Source organism: Electrona antarctica (genome assembly GCF_951216825.1).
Source record: "Electrona antarctica genome assembly, chromosome: 6".
Classification (NCBI taxonomy): Eukaryota; Metazoa; Chordata; class Actinopteri; order Myctophiformes; family Myctophidae; genus Electrona; species Electrona antarctica.
The window spans coordinates 35,381,250-35,401,051 of NC_136811.1; positions in this window are offsets into that span (position 1 = coordinate 35,381,250).

Consider the following 19,802-nt stretch of genomic DNA (forward strand, 5'->3'; position numbering starts at 1 on the left):
TTAGGCAGAAAAAAAAGTATGAAGCAAAGTTGTACAGCTCCCTTCGATGTCCTCCTGGAGGAATGCATCCATGCTTTTGATGACAGCCTGCTTCCTTGCACCCTGCTGTTGATGCGCCGCAGGTATGTTATGTATCTTCATCTAGATACGACGGTGTCAAGTAGTGAAAATCAAAATAGCCAAAGTATAAAAGTTAAAGGATTTTACTGGGTGGCATTGGTGAACTGCGAGTAATAATGGTTATTTCTCCAACAATGAAACACAGAAGGATAGAATATAAAAAGCTCTATCAGGGCACCGCCCACAAAAACAGAACAGAGAATCAGTATTATAACAAAATGTACATCCAGTAACACTCAATATTTACAGTAATCTAGACCAGTGATTATCAACCTTTTTCATTTCAAGGACCCGCAGTCCTATCTGATATGATTTTTATCTCTGGGACTCCTCTCTAGACTGTAAAAATCATCAGTGTTAATTTAACTCCTAAATGACCTAAATGGTAAGGGACCAGGGTTGAGGGTTCCATCCATTTCACTCTCAGTTACAACCCTGTGACAGTCCAATTTGTTCATAACTACCAATCTTTTTTTTTTTTTTTTTTACTGTGGATGAAAGTGTTTTATATTCTGAACTAGTAGTTAACAGAGGTCCATTGAGGACATATACAATAGTATTTACGTCGAGATCCCCCCCTCCCACACACACACACACACCTCCCCCACCAAAAAAATACAAATTCTCTTGGTTTGAGTTTGGACCACCAAAAGAAACAGAATGCAAACCATGATGATGAAGTCCAGCCCGATCTCACCCAAACATGGTGAAATAACACGGATTGGCAAAATACACTACTAGAAAACCCACAAATCCGTACATATTACACTACTACTGTTTTCTCGCTTTAGCCTGCTCGGTGGTAGCTCTCGTGGCTCAGGTTCGCTTGAGACGGCGCCCCCTCCGTCGCGGTCTATGGGGAGGATTTCAGTGTAATATGTACAGATTTTGGGGTTTTCTAGTAGTGTATGTACGGTATGTTATTTCATGTGTTTGGGTGAAACCCGGTTGAGAAGTCAGTCGATCCTAGAATCCCTATTCTGGGGCAAATATTACAGATGGTAATAATACGGTCCACAAAGAATGGGGTTTAAGTGGTTAAGCGAGCGACCTCCTGCAGGTGCAGAGGGAAGAACAATGAGATCAATGATGCTGGATTAAAAGCCTACTGTGCTTCAAAGCCTTCAACAGACCCGTCACATTTAAAATTCATGTGCAAGAAATTGGGACATGTTCTCTCAGTGAGACTTTAACCCACGAACACTGCCATGCTATACTGTAGGAGGAATTTAAATATGTGGGTCTTTGGCTTGATTCTCAGCTGTCTTTAAAGCCCCATATTGCCACGGAAAATATATTGCAGACTGAGAATATTATGTCCTTCTATCAACTCTGTCACCCAACAGAAAAATCAGACCTGTCTGAACTGAGTGGTGCTGTACTGTACTGTACTGTACTGTACTGTACTGTACTGTACTGTACTGTACTGTACTGTACTGTACTGTACTGTACTGTACTGTACTGTACTGTACTGTACTGTACAAGCCCTCAATCCACCCTAGCCTCTGTGTGTGTGACTGTGTGTGTGTTTGTGTGTTAGGCTGCGCAGTGACACTTGGTGGTCAACAAATTCTATTTCCGTGCTCGGACAGACGGACAGACCCAGCCAGCCAGCCAGGGACACACATTGCTGTCTATAGGAGTGGCTAGCACCACTAAAATATCACACCAGTGTGAAGTGAGGGGCACTCTTATCATCATACATTACTGTATATCATTCCGGCCAATCACAATTTGCGTCCTCACCTTCGTCTTCAGTGTTTGTGTACACAAACACTCAAAGCTGGCTGGCTATTCATTGTCAATGGCATTCAATGTTTGTGTTCACACAATGTTTGTGTGTGCACAAACAAACCCTCAAAGCTGGACATAGGAGGGGCTATAGCGTCCCTCAATAATCCCATTTGTGTGAAGTGAGAGGCGCCCTTATCATCATACTGTACATCAGTATTTGACAATGAAGGGAAAATTTACGTCATAATGTAAATTCACCCGTGTGAAGTGAGGGGCACTAATATATTAAAGTCTAACTCATGTTAAACGCCATTAACACTAAAGAGACAATATGACGTAAACGACACTTATGACGTAAATTTTCCCTTCATTACTTGCGCAAGCAGAGCGCGCAAGTAATAGTTTTCGTCCAGTGCTTCGATCGGTATGTCGCCGTTTGATGTGTATGCGCCATGCCAGCGTATGACGTAATGACTACTTGTGCTTGATATGGAGTATATGTCCATCTGTCATCTCTGCTGCTGGTGTGGTGACTGGCTTCAATCAGTATGTCAGCTGGCCTGCCGCAACCTCAAAGGACATTACTTCTCTCCCTATATCAGCACTCCCGATCAATGTCCTGCTGCAAGAGTGGATGATACATGTTACACCACATATTTGTGATTCAGGGGTTGTCTGGCCATCCGTTAGCTACAGATCAAGTAAAGCTCTATTTAATACCCCTTAGAAAAGATGTGTCTTGGGTATTCAGCACAAAAGATACAAGGGAGTAAAATATCTTCAGCAGCATTCCCCACACTAATCCTCTCGACTGCTTCTGCGAGTCAATGCAATACCAGAGATATTTATTTTCTCTGACAGAGGACTGGCAGCTTGCTTTGAGGTTTCCCCCTCTATGGCCATGTACTGTACTGTACTGTACGTGTGCGTGCGTGTGTGTGTGTGCGTGTTGCTATGAAAACAGAATTTCCCTCATGGGATCAATACATAATCTATGTATCTATTTCACAGCATAAAATGGTGAGATGAAAGTAATGGTAAGCCAGCCAGAGCCAACAAGTTCTCCCATAAGGCATGTGATACCATAAATCCAGTCAATATCATTTGTTTGTTTGTTTGACAGGCAACCCTTGTACTATGATTTGAACACAAATATTTGCATTACTTGTTAGTAACACAAATACCCTCTGCAAAAATCCTCTATTCTGAGCTTATAGTGGGTTAAAGTGGGACACACTCACAGTCTCACACATTCACACAATGTCCATTGGTCTTAACTGGTCCCCTGCATAGTAAAATCCTCAGTGTTAATTTAACTCTCATAGTTAAATTAACAGAGAGAATTAAGCCAAATTACTTCACCTAGCACAGAAAGAGATAGTAAGGTGGTTGCACACTGGACGCGTTTTTCGGAAAACCGAAAACGCAGCTAAAAATCTGAATTCGCATCCGATTCGCGCCCGGTGTGTGGAGACACACCAGGCTTTTTAGTTTTAACAGCAGGCGACAGCCAGACGAATTTTCCGGAAGTACATTATTTTGTCTATGGGACCCGGCGACTACCGCCGATAGCAGGCGAACGGCTGCTAGTCGAAAAGTGGGCGGAGGAATGCCACTCGAAAAGATACAAATAATTCATCTTTTCGCCCGATAGTGGGTGATTAGGCGATGTGTCGCCCGATGCTCGCCCACTGTTAAAATGCACTGTAATACGTGTAATATCTCTACGGTTGAAATATCTGTGTAATGTGTATCCCCTATCATTAAATGAAGAGCCCCTTTCTTTGATCCTAAAAAGGAGCTGCCTCTGTAAAGAAGGGGTCACAGCGTGGCTCTCTTGGTTGTGTTTGATTATTATTGATCAAATCCCCAGCATCTCACTCTTACTCACAAAGACAGACACTTGCTTACTGACAAATTCAACACATCCTCACTATCTGACAGCTGCCAGAAGCATTCACTTCAAATGCATGGCCTAGCAATGCACCTTGGTAAATGATGCATTTATATAGCGCCTTTATCCAAGGCGCTTTACAGAGATTGTGCATTACATTCACCCATTCACACACACATTCACACACCGATGCCGGAGGAAACCATGCAATTACCAACCTGCACATAGGGAGCAATTACAGTAGGGGTTCAGAGTCTTGCTCAAGGACACTTCGACACTAACTCTGGGGGAGCCCGGGTTCTGTCACCCCATGCACCTTGCATACAGTATACACAGTATCCAAGTAAATGGAAAATATGCACTGTACAATGTGCATTAGCATGCTCATTAATGAAGTGCCACATGACACAGGTGCAGTTAAGGACAAATTCTTGTCAAGTTGAAAAGATAAAAGAAAACACGGCTAAATTGGCTTGCATTTTTTATGTCCGTCCATCTCAAGTGGTGTCTAATCCACGCCCAGCATGAGCTCTGGTGGTCCTGACGGATCAAAGCCAGCAGATGCACCTGGCTTCTCAGAAGTTCTCAGACAGGGAGGAGAAGTACAGACTCTGGCAGCTTGTTTGTAAACACTGCATACATTTTAGGCAATAAATAGGCCATGAAGTTGCTCAATCTTGATTCATTTCACACCTACAACTCCGCTCCAACTCTGTGTGCCTAATCTGTGCCTGTTAGAGCAAATCTCTTATTGGCTTGTCACTCTGTGTAAGTGTGTAGTGTGGAGGTTTTCTCTACTTTAATGCTTCATGTTTTGCTGGCTCTCGAGTCTCGACCCCCTGACTCAACACCAGTTGCTCCTTTCCATTGACTTTGCATTGAACCTCGCAAAATTCTCAGAACGTAGGCAACAAAATGACACTGTCCGTGTTATAGATTCCTCCTCCAAAACACCTCCAGGTCTCATATTTATTTTGTTGCTTTTAGTTAGTAAGAAAAAAGAAAATACGATTGTAGAGCTTGAGGTGCAAAAACAAAAGAACAAGGCTCAAATCTAATAATTGCATGGCCTCCCTGCTACTGATAGCAAGTTCCTACGTGTGCAGTTTGTGTATTAAGTAGCCACACAAATCACAATGCAGTGTTCAGTAGAGAAGCTACGATACAGGCTTGCTGCTTGTGGGACATTCTACACAGTAAAGTACATCTCATTTGGCCATATAGAAGAATACAAATAGCTATCTTTATATCTACAGTAAGGACATAGGTGCTTCACAAGGTCAATGTTGGTGTAGAGATTAGTGAAAAACAAATGTAGATATATAATAATTATTTTGAGCTTCACTTGCTTTTTACTTCATAAGGGATTTCCTGGTTGCACAGCCTATAGACTATATTCACACAGCAGCCATTTTGCTCTCACGTCATATTTGCCATATAAGAAATGCCACCCCAACGAGGTGGCATTTTATATTAACTTATTACATGACTTGGTTGAATGCTTGATTCTGATTGGTCAATCACTTAATTCAGCGGTGAGTTATCCCAATGTATGAATGAATGAACCATTGTAAAGCGCTTTGAGCACTTGGAAAAAGCGCTATAAAAATGCAATTCATTATTATTATTATCTCATGATAATGACCGCTCCGCTGTATAATGACCGCTGCCTAATCAAACCCTCTGAGCACCACCAGCTGCGCGGCTGCGCCCCGCTTGATTTACTGCCGTTTCCAACATAACAGCCATGTAAACACACACACTAGTGACACACAATGTAATTTACAGCTAAACATTGCTCATAAAAATGTTTGAAAACATTTGAGTGAGAAATAGATGAAGCAGGACCCGAAAATGGATTCTATTTGATCAACTCACTTCCTTGTTTTCTGACAGTGCTGCAGCCCTGCAGCTGGGCAGACGCAGCCAGCGCGAACTTATGGAATACTTCTTTTGTTGTGTTTTGGGTCAATGTATTAATTTATGTTAGTTAGCCATGTAATAAGCGGGATAATATCTGGCTAGGTGGTCATTGTCGGGAGATAATTCACCAACAGGGAGTTTAACCACCAAGGCGAAGCCGAGGTGGTTACACTCCCTAGCCAGATATTATCCCTTACTTAACGCTTAACGCTGTGTAAATACGGTAGAGGCTATGTGTGACATCATTGTACCCGGAAGTTATGTGGGAACGCATACTGAATGGAAAAAATAAACTACTTTCTATTCTGGCTTTGACAGCCCATACATCCAAACAGAAAAGTCCTATCAATTGTATAAATCAAAACTTAACTCGCCAACATTGCAGCTGTACTGAAAAGCTTGAATTATCCTGTTACTGTATGTTAATGTTATGAGCTAGCCTGACACTCTGACACATTATTCAGACTGAAAAAGCCCTTCCGTCGGCAGCCGTGGGAACGGCTGCCGTCGGAAGGGCTTTGTGACCAATCAAAATAGTAGAAAAGCAGATGACGTCGTTGTCAATGTGACTAACCTGGTTGCTAATCAAACAAACACGGTCAACGAGCGCTAATAACACAAACACAGTCAAATATGTCAGATGATGATGTTTCTAAAACCTGTCGATTCTGTAAAGAAACTATTTATCATAGGGCGATTTAATAGCCAGATCAATGCGGTCCCAAGTTACCGCAGTGGGGGCAGCCATGTTTGTTTAGGTTTGGTCCGGCACTGTTGTATGGTGTCATCGAGTTGAAATGGCGCTGATTGGCCGTAGCTGCGGTATCAGATTTTCAACCGAGGCTAACACTGCCATAGACAGAGTCACCAGACCCTGAATCGCAACTATTTTTTTAATGGCCGTGGCTAGAGATTCAGGAGCTGGAGCCAAGCTAGTTATGTCAAGAAATTCAGTGCCAGAGACTAGAGTTTGGAATCGCTTGTCTTCAATAACGCAACTACCACCTGCCTCTGCAGTTTAGAAACAGGTGCGCTTCCAAACTCCAATGCTCCATGCTCAATGTTTGCCACTCAGTCTAGAGGGGGGGGAGTAGAGGAAAAAGCTGATGATGCATACTCTCCACGTCATTAGCCCGCCTCTGAGCAAGGGACTACAAAAGTAGACCAATCACAGCTCACATTTCTAGGTGCATGACATCACAAAACACAGCCACCTCCTCCACCAATAAACAGACACCGATAGCCTACATAAAGATGAGAGACCCTGTTCTATAGATGGCTCAGCCTTCGGTTATTCTGTGTTAAAAAAATGTGGTTGTGTTGAGTTGTAGTTTAGATTAAACAAGTAATCCACACCGCAATCGGACACTGCGTTAAAACACCATGAACGCCAGGGGGTATTTGTAAATTGTAACCACGCCACTCTGCGCCATTTTGGAAGTAGCTTGAAGTAGCTGGATGTAGCCAAAACAACGGAAGGTATGATTAATTCAAACGAGACTAGCTACGGGATTGCGATGGCCTGTCAAAAACATAATCTTGATTAGAATTGGACGGATTGATTTAGATCAAGAGTTATTCACGTTTTAAGATTTTCGGTCTCATCCACTAAAATGGGGGTGAACATTTTGGATGACGTCCCAACCGAAAATGACATTGAATGTTGCCCAACAGGCGCTCCCAGCCTGTGGAATGATGCACTCTGTTATGATATCAATAAAGTTCCGTCCTTTTATTAATCTCCGTCCTGAGCGCCGAGCGTTACTATTTGATAGGACGGAGACCTCCGTTTATGCCACTCAGGGTGTTAATGATGTGCGACATTTTGTACAAAACAGGCCACTCCTGAAAACCAATCGGGATGGAATATGAGAAATCACATGATCACATGACTATAGAGATCATGTGTACCGATTAGCGTGACATTTGGATAAAATGTGAAGGAGTAATATTAACACAATCAGTGCCGGGATTCCTTCAAAATAGAAGCTTGGGGGGCCGGGAAGACATGGCCGCTTTTACTCTGTAAAGACCCCCCCTTCTGTTCCGGAAAAAAACTGAGATATTTTTTTGCTTGCTTACCTTTCTCTCGTTTTAATATTATCGCTAAATAATCCATCGCGTTCATATTTTGAACGAGAGGCAGTTGAGAAGTCAGAAATGAAGAGCTTAGTGTATCCATCAGAGAGCGCCCTGGGTTAGGACAGACGAGGCATTCTTTCTGCAGCAGTAAACAGACCAGACCGGACCGCGCATGAACGAAAAGCGAAGCGTATGGTGGTCCCACTCAAAAAAATAAAAAGGAAAAAAAATCTGAATATTCTTCTCTCGTTTGATATCATTGAAGATGCGCTAGGACGTGTACACACGTGGACGGAACCTGTTAAAAAATGTGTTTTACATAAGTCGGCCTTATGTATGGATGGACGGAAGCTGTTAAAAAATGTGTTTTACATAAGTCGGCCTCGTGAAAAATACAGGGCAAGGTTTTTCCATGGTGTCTAGGGAGTGTGCATGCAAAGATTGTTGCAGTTATAGGTAAAACACGAATATGCCAGTTATAGTGCCACCATGAGGCTGAATGAAGACAAAATCTGTAGGTGTATTGTCAAAAAAATTGTTTAGCAAAAATCAGCCTCCTGGTGGCGCTAAAACGGGTCCATGTGAAAAATATGGAGCAGAGGTTCAGCTCTGGCATCCAGGGAGTTTGTGTGCATAGTTTGGCTGTGATCAAGGCAACAGTGCCAGAGATTAGCTATCCAGAGGTGCACAGATACTGTACACGCACACACGCACGCACGCATGCACGCACGCGCACACACACACACACACACACACACACACACACACACACACACATACACAGACACGGACACACACACAGACACGGACACGGACACACACACGGACACACAGAGTGCAAAACATACTCTCCCCATGCCTTTGGCCTGGTGGAGACAACAAACCGCTACAGTTATACCAACATAATTGTATGTTTCCATAGTCTTTGGCAGAGATACACATTACGACACTGAACATGACTTGTAATGTAATAAGTCACATTATTCTCAGTAGAGTATGTTTGCCAAAAGCTAACAAACAATCTGGTGTGATGATGATGCAAGGCCAACAGTGTATTGTCTGTAGAGGGTGCACACAGTTAGCAGCAATAGGCTAACAATCGCTCATGCAGCCTGTATAGAATCGTGAAATGTGAATCCTCAAGGAAAAAGTTTCATTTTGGTCCAATCTGCACTCCAGGAAGAACATTTGGAGGGTAAGCACAGAAAAGAGCAAACTATATCCAAGGGAAAATGGAAAAGACCAGAGGGTAACACTCAACATCCGAAAGAAAACCAAGCTGCTTAACATTCATGGATGATTGTTAACCTCGGCCAGCATTCAGTGTGATCAGTGCCCTCGGCTGTATCTCGCTAAGCCATGATCCATTGACTTAAGCGCTTTCTGGAACACTTGATGTGAATTCCATTAGCTATAATATCATAGTGCAGCAATGGTTATGGAAGGGTCTTCTTTGATGATTCTGATTCAGCATTCCCAACAAAAGCACTGCATCTAACTGGGAGGCTGTTGTTTGAACAAATCATACAATGTTAAATACTTATTTTTTTCAAACGAGTGTAGCGTGATCTTAAATTATGATTATTGGTATTGCTGTAACATGTACATAAACCTTTTGAAACATTGAATATTATGAAAATAAACCTGAATACATGAAGAGAAATGAAGGTTATACATAAAATTACAACCTAATTATAGCCTACTGTACATACTGTAACACGACAGGCTGAAGTCTCTCTCAAAAGACCATTCCCTATAAATTCTCTATGTTTTTCTTGGGGGTGTAAGGAGACAGAGAGCATCAATAGCTCAACACTGACGCTGATATCTGAATCAGCAGCAAACCATCATGGCTTACTGCATTCAAGCAGCAGGTTGCATTTTAATTTTCTTCCATGTCAACAATGACAAGTTGTTGTCCTCCACTGCTCTTCAAGTCATCCATTCTTGTGTCAAAAGGCAGTGTTCAACACAGCCAGGATAATTTCCAAAGGTCAAAAGCACTGGTCTGTGTGAAAAGCTGTCCTGAAAAATGTCAAAGCTGTCAGTTTCTGTACACAATCACTAAACCTCATGTATAAAATGCCTCAAAATCGCAATGACAAAACACAAAACACATGAATGTGTTGCATTCTGCATTAAGAGCATAATGATTTCACAAGTGACTAGAGGGTGAGCCAAAATGTAAAGCACAATGCTTGACTACACATTCATAACACAGTAAAATGCCTTGTTTGGAATATAAATAAACAGCATAATGTCGACCGTCTCTCTGAAAATAAATTGTAAACATTCATGGATATAACACTACAACATATCTAACTGGATCAAACTCAATCACGCTGTTTGTTTTTCCTCACAAGCTGCGTTGGCAGACCCCTCTGCACTCTATGTATTTTTCTATATTGATAGAGGTAATAGGGTGAGATGGATGTCACTTTGGGGAGACACAGGTGAGAAGGCTTTGAAGGGATTTGATGGTAGCCCAGCAGTGGTTCATATGGACTCAGGGAGGAGGAAGTCTAACCCACTGCACCATCTCCGGGTATTCTTGTGGACTCCAGTGTTGACCTGAGCTCTGCCCTAGTTTATTGTGGGGATTCAGAGGAGGCCATCGCCACTGGCACTAAATAATGGGGCAGGGATTGGTGCCTCAATCACGCTGTGCAGAGCTGTATTCAACACGCGCATCACACCACTCAGACAAGTCGGCTGTATGACAGCAGTGGCTAACTGGCCACATATCAGTAGCTACTAGCTACATACATATCAGCATAAATGGGTTGGATTGGGGGGTCAAATCAACTAATCAAATGATTCCCGAGCACGGCTGCGGCTCACCGCTCCAAGAGATGGGTCAAATGCGGAAAACAAATTTGCTGCAGTAACGTGTGACTTTGACTACTGCATTCGTCATGATCCAGCCACCCCAACTCATAAGGTTTGCCCTTCCAGGTACAATACAGTGGAGGCATGCATGCTTTTGGGAATAGTTGTTTGGTCTATGGCATGCTATAATCAATAGTCAAAACATCAGTCACGTAGTACTCCCTAGAAAAATATAAGAAAAAATCTATTTAATACATTATTTAGTTACTTTATGTCCACAAGACTGGAAGACCCCGTTGTGGTGTGTGTGTGTGTGTGTGTGTGTGTGTGTGTGTGTGTGTGTGTGTGTGTGTGTGTGTGTGTGTGTGTGTGTGTGTGTGTATGTGTGTGTGTGTGTGTGTGTGTGTGTGTGTGTGTGTGTCATATACACATAGGTCATACAATCAAAATGTGTTTTCCCTGGATTCCTTGGATCATGAAGATCATGCCCATTTCCGCCTATAACTATGTTTACCATTTTGCATTTTCTTCAAAACACATACTACTCTAAACTACTGTCATGTCACGTAGTAAACGTAGTAAAATTTTACGTAGTAAAATAAAAAAATATATATATTTTTTTCATATTCCATTTCATTTGGCTACAATTGCCTTGCACTGGATCATATTGGTTCATCGATTGAGTGGCCGCCCCTGCCCCCTCCGCCCCTCCCCTCCCTGGTAGAAAACAGCGGACAAACACTGACCAAATTTCGAGCGATGCCCCTCTGCACTGTAGTTCACTCCCACTCCTAGACCAAGAAATGTCTCGTTCCCCCAGGCATGCATTTGAGCCCGAACGAAAATAAAAGCCTGGGTACCAAGGCTAGACATTTGCACTGTATAAATGCTATTTGCCCTGCTTCCTGATGCTGCAATTCACAACTTACACAGCTGCGGCTAGGCAACCCAGCCTGCCGGAGATATGCACTCCATGGAGCAGCCCTTTTTCGAGTTGTTGATGTGCCCTTTCATATTATGGTAATAGTTTCCTTTAAAAAACAAAAACACCCTGTTAGACTCGCACATAAATTATTTCACACTGGGGAGGTGCCCAGTACAACCTCAGTCTTGTACATATACACATAGTATAGTCCATAGAGCAATTCCACCATATTATTGTATTTGTTCTGTCTTGTTTGAATTCAATTTGAAGAGGCAGTCCAATGGAAAAAAATCCCTCAAGGGAGTGTGACAGTTTGGCAAAGACGGCAACGAGATGAAGTGTGGTGGTGTGCGGTACAGTATGGGGGATGGTTAGTGAGTGTGGGAGGGATTGATTTGCTTAGGAGTGTTAAGCCTGATTTATGCTTATTATGCTATTTTGGCACAATACCCTGTGCCAAAAACAGCTGATCTAACAGCTCACACAGCACATCATGATGCAATGTGTTGTAAGCTGGTATACGCTGCTGTTTTCAAGTCATACGACGACTAAATAATAGGCATTACTGGCCCAGTGAATGAAGGCCTGGTCTGTGAGGTGAGTCTAAAGAGGAGAAGGCGGTATCATGCAACCCCTGGAAATATCTGTTTTCTGATTGGACAAAATGTCTGAATGTCCATCTACCATGTTTATGCAAATTAGTGACTTGTCCAATCAGGAAACAATGATTAGAATTACATTTCCAATTATTATTTCCAATATTTATAATTGCACGTGAAAATACTTGGAACTGAGAAAGTGCATGTGAAAATACTTGGAACTGATTGAGTGCGCATGAAAATACTTGGAACTGATTGAGTGTGCATGAAAATACTTGGAACTGAGAAAGTGCGCGTGAAAATACTTGGAACTGAGAAAGTGCGCATGAAAATACATTATATTATAATATATAATATATATTATATTTATATTATCTATATTATTTGTTAATATGCATAATTCAAAACCTGGTCTTGAAAGCAAGTTGGTGGCTGAGTAGGATTTACTTGCTCAGGGACACTTTTGATAATAATAATAATAATAATAATAATAACAATAAGAAGAGTGTGTGTGTGTGTGTGTGTGTGTGTGTGTGTGTGTGTGTGTGTGTGTGTGTGTGTGTGTGTGTGTGTGTGTGTGTGTGTGTGTGTGTGTGTGTGTGTGTGAAAATGGGTGAATGTAATAGTATAAAGCACTTTGGATAAAGCACTATATAAATGCACCCTTTATACATTGTATACCTTTTATATTGTATTTCTCAGATTTTATAAACAAACAGCCAATGGCTGTTTTGTGTGAATCACATTTTAACCACAGATATTAAACCAAATGCATGATGTACTGGGCAGATACTGTACATAGTTTTATGGATTAGTGGAAAGAAGGATTCCATACATTTACACATACTGTAGGTAGCAGTGCTGCTGGCATTGGTCAAAGGCTGTTAAAGTATCACGTGGCCTGAGTTGTAAGCTAGTGTTTGCAATGATGAAGCAGCATGCTTGTGTGCTGTGTGCACGTGGACACATGGAGGGCAAGGACTGCTAAAGTGGCACACGCTTGTGAGCGCATCTGTTTGTAATAACGAAGCACGCATGTGTGCTGGAGTGCACGTAGACGTGCGCGGCAGCGGTGTGTCTGCGTGTGCCTTTTGTGTCGGCACCACAGTTGCTCTGGGGGCAGCGGTTTGATGATGTAGCTGTCACTTTATTAAGATAAATTTTCCAATCACATGGTGAGATCTCCCACCCTCAGGAGTGCCAGAGAGCCACGGATTAGATTACCCCATACCCACAATGCATCATGCTCTACATCTCAATTCAATAGGTGAGAAACTCGAGACTGGCAGATGCTGCCTGCTGCATCTCTCCCTTTTAAAAAAGAGGGGTGGGGTGTAAAATTAGCTCTCAGGACATGCAGTACATAAACAGGAACATACTGTAATAGCACCATTGCACCAGTGTCTAAATTAAAGATGCCAAGATGAGGATTTTCCTCATCATGGAATTAAATGTTGGTATTTATTGTTAGCAATTCATTGCATGCAATAGCCCCTGTGATTTGTACCGAGTAAATTTAAATCATTTTAAATCGATTTGATCAACCCCAGCTGGGTCGCCTGAGTGAGGGGTATGATGTTGGTAGACCCGAAACCCAGCTGTTGACCTCAGGAAACATCACTGAGGATACGTCCCAGGTGCATCCATGCAATGTATTTTTTTGTTATAGTTATTCTATTTATAGTGACTCATAGGAATAGACTATGTGACAACCAGGTATAGTCTGGTGACCACCAGAGAGACGGGTGACAGCCAGAATGTAGACGGCACCCGGGTGAGCAGTATGGGTTAGCGCCCCAGCCTGTGTCCCCGTGAGGAGGAAGCCCAACAAACCTCGGTGAGGCCTTTAGGAGGGCCATTATAATCCACCACTCCTGAATGGAGTGCCTGGTGCTGGGAGTCTGGTGCAACGCACAGGTCCTGGGACTGGTGAGAGCAGGAGTGGACCTGGTGAGACGTAGGAGGGGCCCGGACAGGAGTCAACCAACAGAGCCTAGTCCTTCCACGCGGCAGAATTTGGTTCTCCCAGTCCCGGCAGAGTAGTTCCGGAGCAACGGATTGTGTGGCCTTGCTCATTCCCTGATGGACTGATCGAGGGTAGCTACTGGGACGTAAATCGGGATTTGATCAACCCCGGCTGGGTCGCCTGAGTGAGGGGTATGAACCCTGTTGACCTCAGGAAACATCACTGAGGATACTTCCCAGGTGCATCCATGTGATGTATTTTTTAGTTAAATATCAACAATGTTGAAGAAAGAATATTTTAAGCCAAGTAACAAGTACACCACTGCAGAAAAGAAACCTCAACTACAATGAGATTAAATAAATTCCCCATTATTCTACGCATACTATGTGGCATTTAGAAAGACTTTACAAAGGGCCATCTGGAAAATGTTTTGTGCTTCTGCATCTCCAAAGCCTATATTTGCACATAATATTACAATTAGAGGGAGAACAAACAGACATCATTGTAAAGTTTATGTTTTACCAAATAGCCCATACTGTGAGAGTCGATAACATCAACCCTAAACAGTCATTACAGTTTAACCATTTAACCCCTATGTACTGTATATACCTTGTTGATCTGTGTCCCCCAGCGGTCTATTACTTGATCCCATCCTTTCTTCCATTTGTGTTCTGAGCTTGTTCTGAGTGTGCTGTTTTTAAATATTACTTTTCTAATCATTGGTTGCATCGAAGGTGGGAGTATGTTATACGCTCTTATCTTTAGTATTTTCTCTTCAATTTAATCTGCTTTGATCTTAACTATTGTTCTCTCTCTCTTCAAACCGAATGTTTGCATTGGTTTTTATTCTGTAAAGCCCTTCCCCAGTGTATGAAATGGGCTGTATAAATAAAGTTGCATTGCCTAGATCTGATATTTTCAGAGAATGTTTGCCTGTTTTCACAAAATATTCGCCTATTATGACATGCCCATGAATAGGGATGCTAGGGTTAATGTGGTTAAGTAGTTGTAAACCATGCTAAACGTCAACAGTCTCTTTTAACCCATGTCTGCTCTTACTAGAGTCCTGAATATTAGACAAACCAGCAAATAAGATTAGCAACTGTAAATATAACAGTACAATTATACACATTCTACAATTTAGGCGTTTACGAGATGCTCTTATCCAGAACAACATACTGTACAAGTGAAGTGTAAAGTAAATAGACATGAACCCAAGACGACAAACAACAAAAAATTGTCACATAAGTTCAAAGAGAGCAATGTAGTGCTTCAACGTTCGGCATACATACAGTACATACATACACCCACCAAATCAGTACAAACAAACACAAACACAACTAGAACTGCACTCTGTCGAGTGCCTACTTGCTTGTTGCACACAAGTAGGCCATAAATGGCCTACTTGTGCGCAAGCAGAGCGTGCAAGTACTGTAGACCACTACAAACTTTCAAATCTCAGCCTCTCTGTGAAAGAACGTTTGCAATATTGAATTATTAGGTTTAGCTATTTGCTACGTACCTTGCTTTTGGAGGAAAAAAAGTAGTATTTTGAAGTATGGTAATGATTACTTATGCCTGTTATGGCAGTGGTGTCAGATTACATACATGTATACATAGGGGCATTACCTTTAGTCCACCCGACACTGAAACATGTCATCGTTATGTCACCATCGATAACCAATTATACCCTGGCATTGGTACATATATTCATCACGTCATATGCTCATATGTCTATATATATATGTATATGTCTATAAGTATGTATATGTAATTTCTGAGTTGATTAGTGGTATAATGTGGTTACTCGGGTGGTTTGATGCGTATGTCCCTTTAATCCACATATCATCATTACGTCACCATCGTAAACCAATTATATCCTGGCATTGGTACATATCTTCATCACGTCATGGGACATACGCTTCGTAGCATGACGGAAAACATACCTGCACGGTCTGCTTCCGTATGTCCCGTGCCAGCATATGACGTCATATCAAATGCTGCTAAGGGACATTGGTACATATCTTCATCACGTCATGGGACATACGCTTCGTAGCATGACGGAAAACATACCTGCACGGTCTGCTTCCGTATGTACCTTGCCAGCATATGACGTCATATCATATGCTGCTAAGGGACATACGCATCGTAGCAACATTACTTGCACGCTCTGCTTGCGCAAGTAATACGCATTGTAAATATAAATGTTCACACTTTCAAAGGACAAACGCATGATCAATTATCATTATAAAACTACTCTTCTGATAATATAACACTAAACACCTAAAACAGCCAACACATCGCCATGGACACCCCACAATACTATCAACATCACATCCCGTCTGGGCCGTGGCTCAGCAGTCCAGGCACCTTGGCTGGTAACCCAGTCTGGCAGTGTGCCGCGGGTTCAACTCCCGATCCCGACAGCCTTTACTGCATGTCTTCCCCACATCTCTCTCCCCATTTCCTGTCAGCCTACTGTCTGTCTCTCCATTAAAATAAAGGCGAAAGCCTTTATTTTTAAAATGATGTAATGGTGATATAAAACAAACGGTGCAAACACAAACATTAAACGCCATTAACAATAAAGAGACAATATGACAAATTTTCCCTTCATTGTCAATGCGTTTACAAGACAAACATTGAACTAAAGACAAACAAACAAAGACAAATTAAACCTGTGTATAGGAGGGGCTAGCGCCCCTCAAAAAGAGGGAAGACTGATGTAGTAGTCCAAAAGAATATAGGTACAAGAGTTGAGAATTGAACCACAACATTGTCACACAAAGGTCATATCCATAGCTATCATGATAAATTCTGCATTATACAACGTGTATAGTAATGGCCAAAGGTTTTTATTGGTAAGAATATAGGCTCACCAGCTGTGCTTAAATCCAAATAAAGCTCAGATGTGGGAAAATATATCAGACCCGTCTGAAGTGAGTGGTACTGTACTGTACTGTACTGTACTGTACTGTACTGTACTGTACTGTACTGTACTGTACTGTACTGTACTGTACTGTACTGTACTGTACTGTACTGTACTGTACAGGCCCTCCTCCCTGGCCTGTGTGTGTCTGTCTGTGTGTTAGGCTGTGCAACAGTGACACTTGGTGGTGAACAAAGGCTATAACGCTATTTTCGTGCTCGGACACTTTCGTGCTCGGACACAGGGACCCAGACACACACACACACACACACACACACACACACACACACACACACACACACACACACACACACACACACACACACACACACACACACACACACACACACACACACACACACACACACACACACACACACACACACACACACACACACAATACGTAGCTGTCTATAGGAGTGGTTGCACCACTCAAAAATGCCATTGATACTAACACAAATGAAATATCAACAAACATTCATGGTAACATAAATGCAAGGGTGTTCTGCAGATCACCCTTGTACATTTGACACAGATCTCCGTTTTAAGGGTCATCATATTACGAATGTTATTACTAGTCTTCATTCAGCTAAGAAATAGGCTCGACATTTTTTCCCCGCATGTACTACTGTAATGCACTTTATGTCGGTATTGCTCCCTTCACCGATTCGCTCCAACTAGTGCAAAGCGCTGCCTAACTTTTAACAAGCACCAAGAAATATGAACACATTATTCCTGCGCTAGTGAACTTACTCTGGCTGCCAGTCGTTTCCGTATTGATTTTATGATTGTTATTGGTCACCTTTACAGCTTTGAATGGCCTCGTTCCAAATTATAGAAAGGATTTACTAACTCCCTATGTGCCTGGGCATTCTGAGATGGGTGGATGCAGCTCTGCTGGTGGTTCCTACAGTAGATGCCTGCTTGTGATGAAAGGTGACCGGGCTCTGCTGTTAGAGGCCTCAGACTGTGGAACACTCTGCCTATATTGACATCAGACAGGCTGTATCATTAGTCACATTTAAGCCCCTTCTTAAACCTTTCTTTATTTGCCTCCATGGCTCCACACCCATAATCGATGGGGGCCATTAAAAGCGTTCAAGCGTTTATGAATTCTTGAATTACTGGGTTTTATCATATCTGAATCTTCATTTACTGTAGGCCTAATTCACCCACTAATCCTGGCTGACAGACTGAAAGCGGGACAGGAGCATTGTAATTGTCTATTAGTGTAGTTCACATACGCTGAATGGACATATAGTTCTGGTCCATAGCCTCACAGGGACGCGTATCCCATAACATAGAGGGATGATTGCTCTGCAATTATCAATTCACAAAGATATAGCTGTTATTGAACCATTACAAAAATATACAGGAATTAATGTCCTTGGCTTGCTGGCAGCGTGCACAAATGTGATTCTGACAGTCACACAGACACACACACACGACGAGTATCGCAATCTCTCTCTGCCTGCTTAGCGGAAATAATGAAATGGATTTGATAATGGGCAGATCTCAAAGGTTAAGTGTAGGGCAACGCCATGTGCATTGTATCTCTATTCTATTGGCACAACGCAGGGCAATGTGCTATGCATTTTATACATGGATTGATTGATGTCGTAGCAGATACCCTAGACCATAGTTTGAGCCCTACACTGGACTGTTTTCATAATGCCATGCCCACCCGCTCCCACTGGATTTCTGACCATTACTGCCTGCCCACGTAATACTATCATTGAGACCCAAATACAAACAGAAAGACAACATGAGAGAGCAGGGGAGCAGGATTCGATCATTTCAGCACCACAGAGACATGGACAGAGACACAGTGGTCTAGGTTGTTATTAATAAATAGATACCCATTTATATTACCTTCTAATAAAGTTTCAAAATTATGTTTTCACCCTCTGTGAGACTTACTATTAAGCTAACATTATTGCCAAGCGCAACCAAATGGACCACATTTGGTTGCATTTGTACAGTTGCTCTGACAGCCCATACTGCCCAGTCACAAACTGTGTGGTCTTTAGATACTTCAATAAAATGTGATATAGTGCAAAAAATGCTTTAAAGATAAGTCAGAAAACAATGTGTGGTAGATCTTCTTTGATTTTCCTGAATCGATTATTGGACAAAGGTCACACAATAAAGGTCACACCCAACTCTCATTTACTTCAATGCATTCCATCGAACTTCGCCTCCCAGTGTGTAGAAAGTGATGTACACAGTATCATCTGACCTCGCCTTGGTTATTTTCAGGACCCCTGTTTTCTTTTTAATGGTGGGGTCCCTATATCCACTCCCAATGCAGGGTTCTAGACTGGACACCAAATAATTACGTTTTGCTCAGGCTACTGGAGCAAGATGAAGTTGAACATGATCCAGTTCTAAATGTCTTTAACTGGTCTCACATTCCAACAAAGACCAACGAGCTGATTTAAAATTTTAGACACAATTCTCCTCCACCCAGCATCTACAGTAGGATCAGAGGAGAGGAGATTGAGGTGGTGACGGAGTATAAATATCTTGGTCTTATTATAGATAACAAACTATCCTGGGACCACTGCGCTGATGCTATTTTTAAAGAGACAGCTCATGTTCTTTTTTAGAAAACTGAACTTGTTTAATGAGACACAATTCTCACTCTATTTGATCATTTCTTTCAACGTTTCAATGGTTTATTGAATTGTTTGCTGGCAAAATCAGAACAAATTACGAATGACTTAAGAAGACCAATGGTAAATGAATGGGGGTTCAGCAGGTTGACCGGCTAAGAGGACAGAAGAGGTCTGCATCTCATC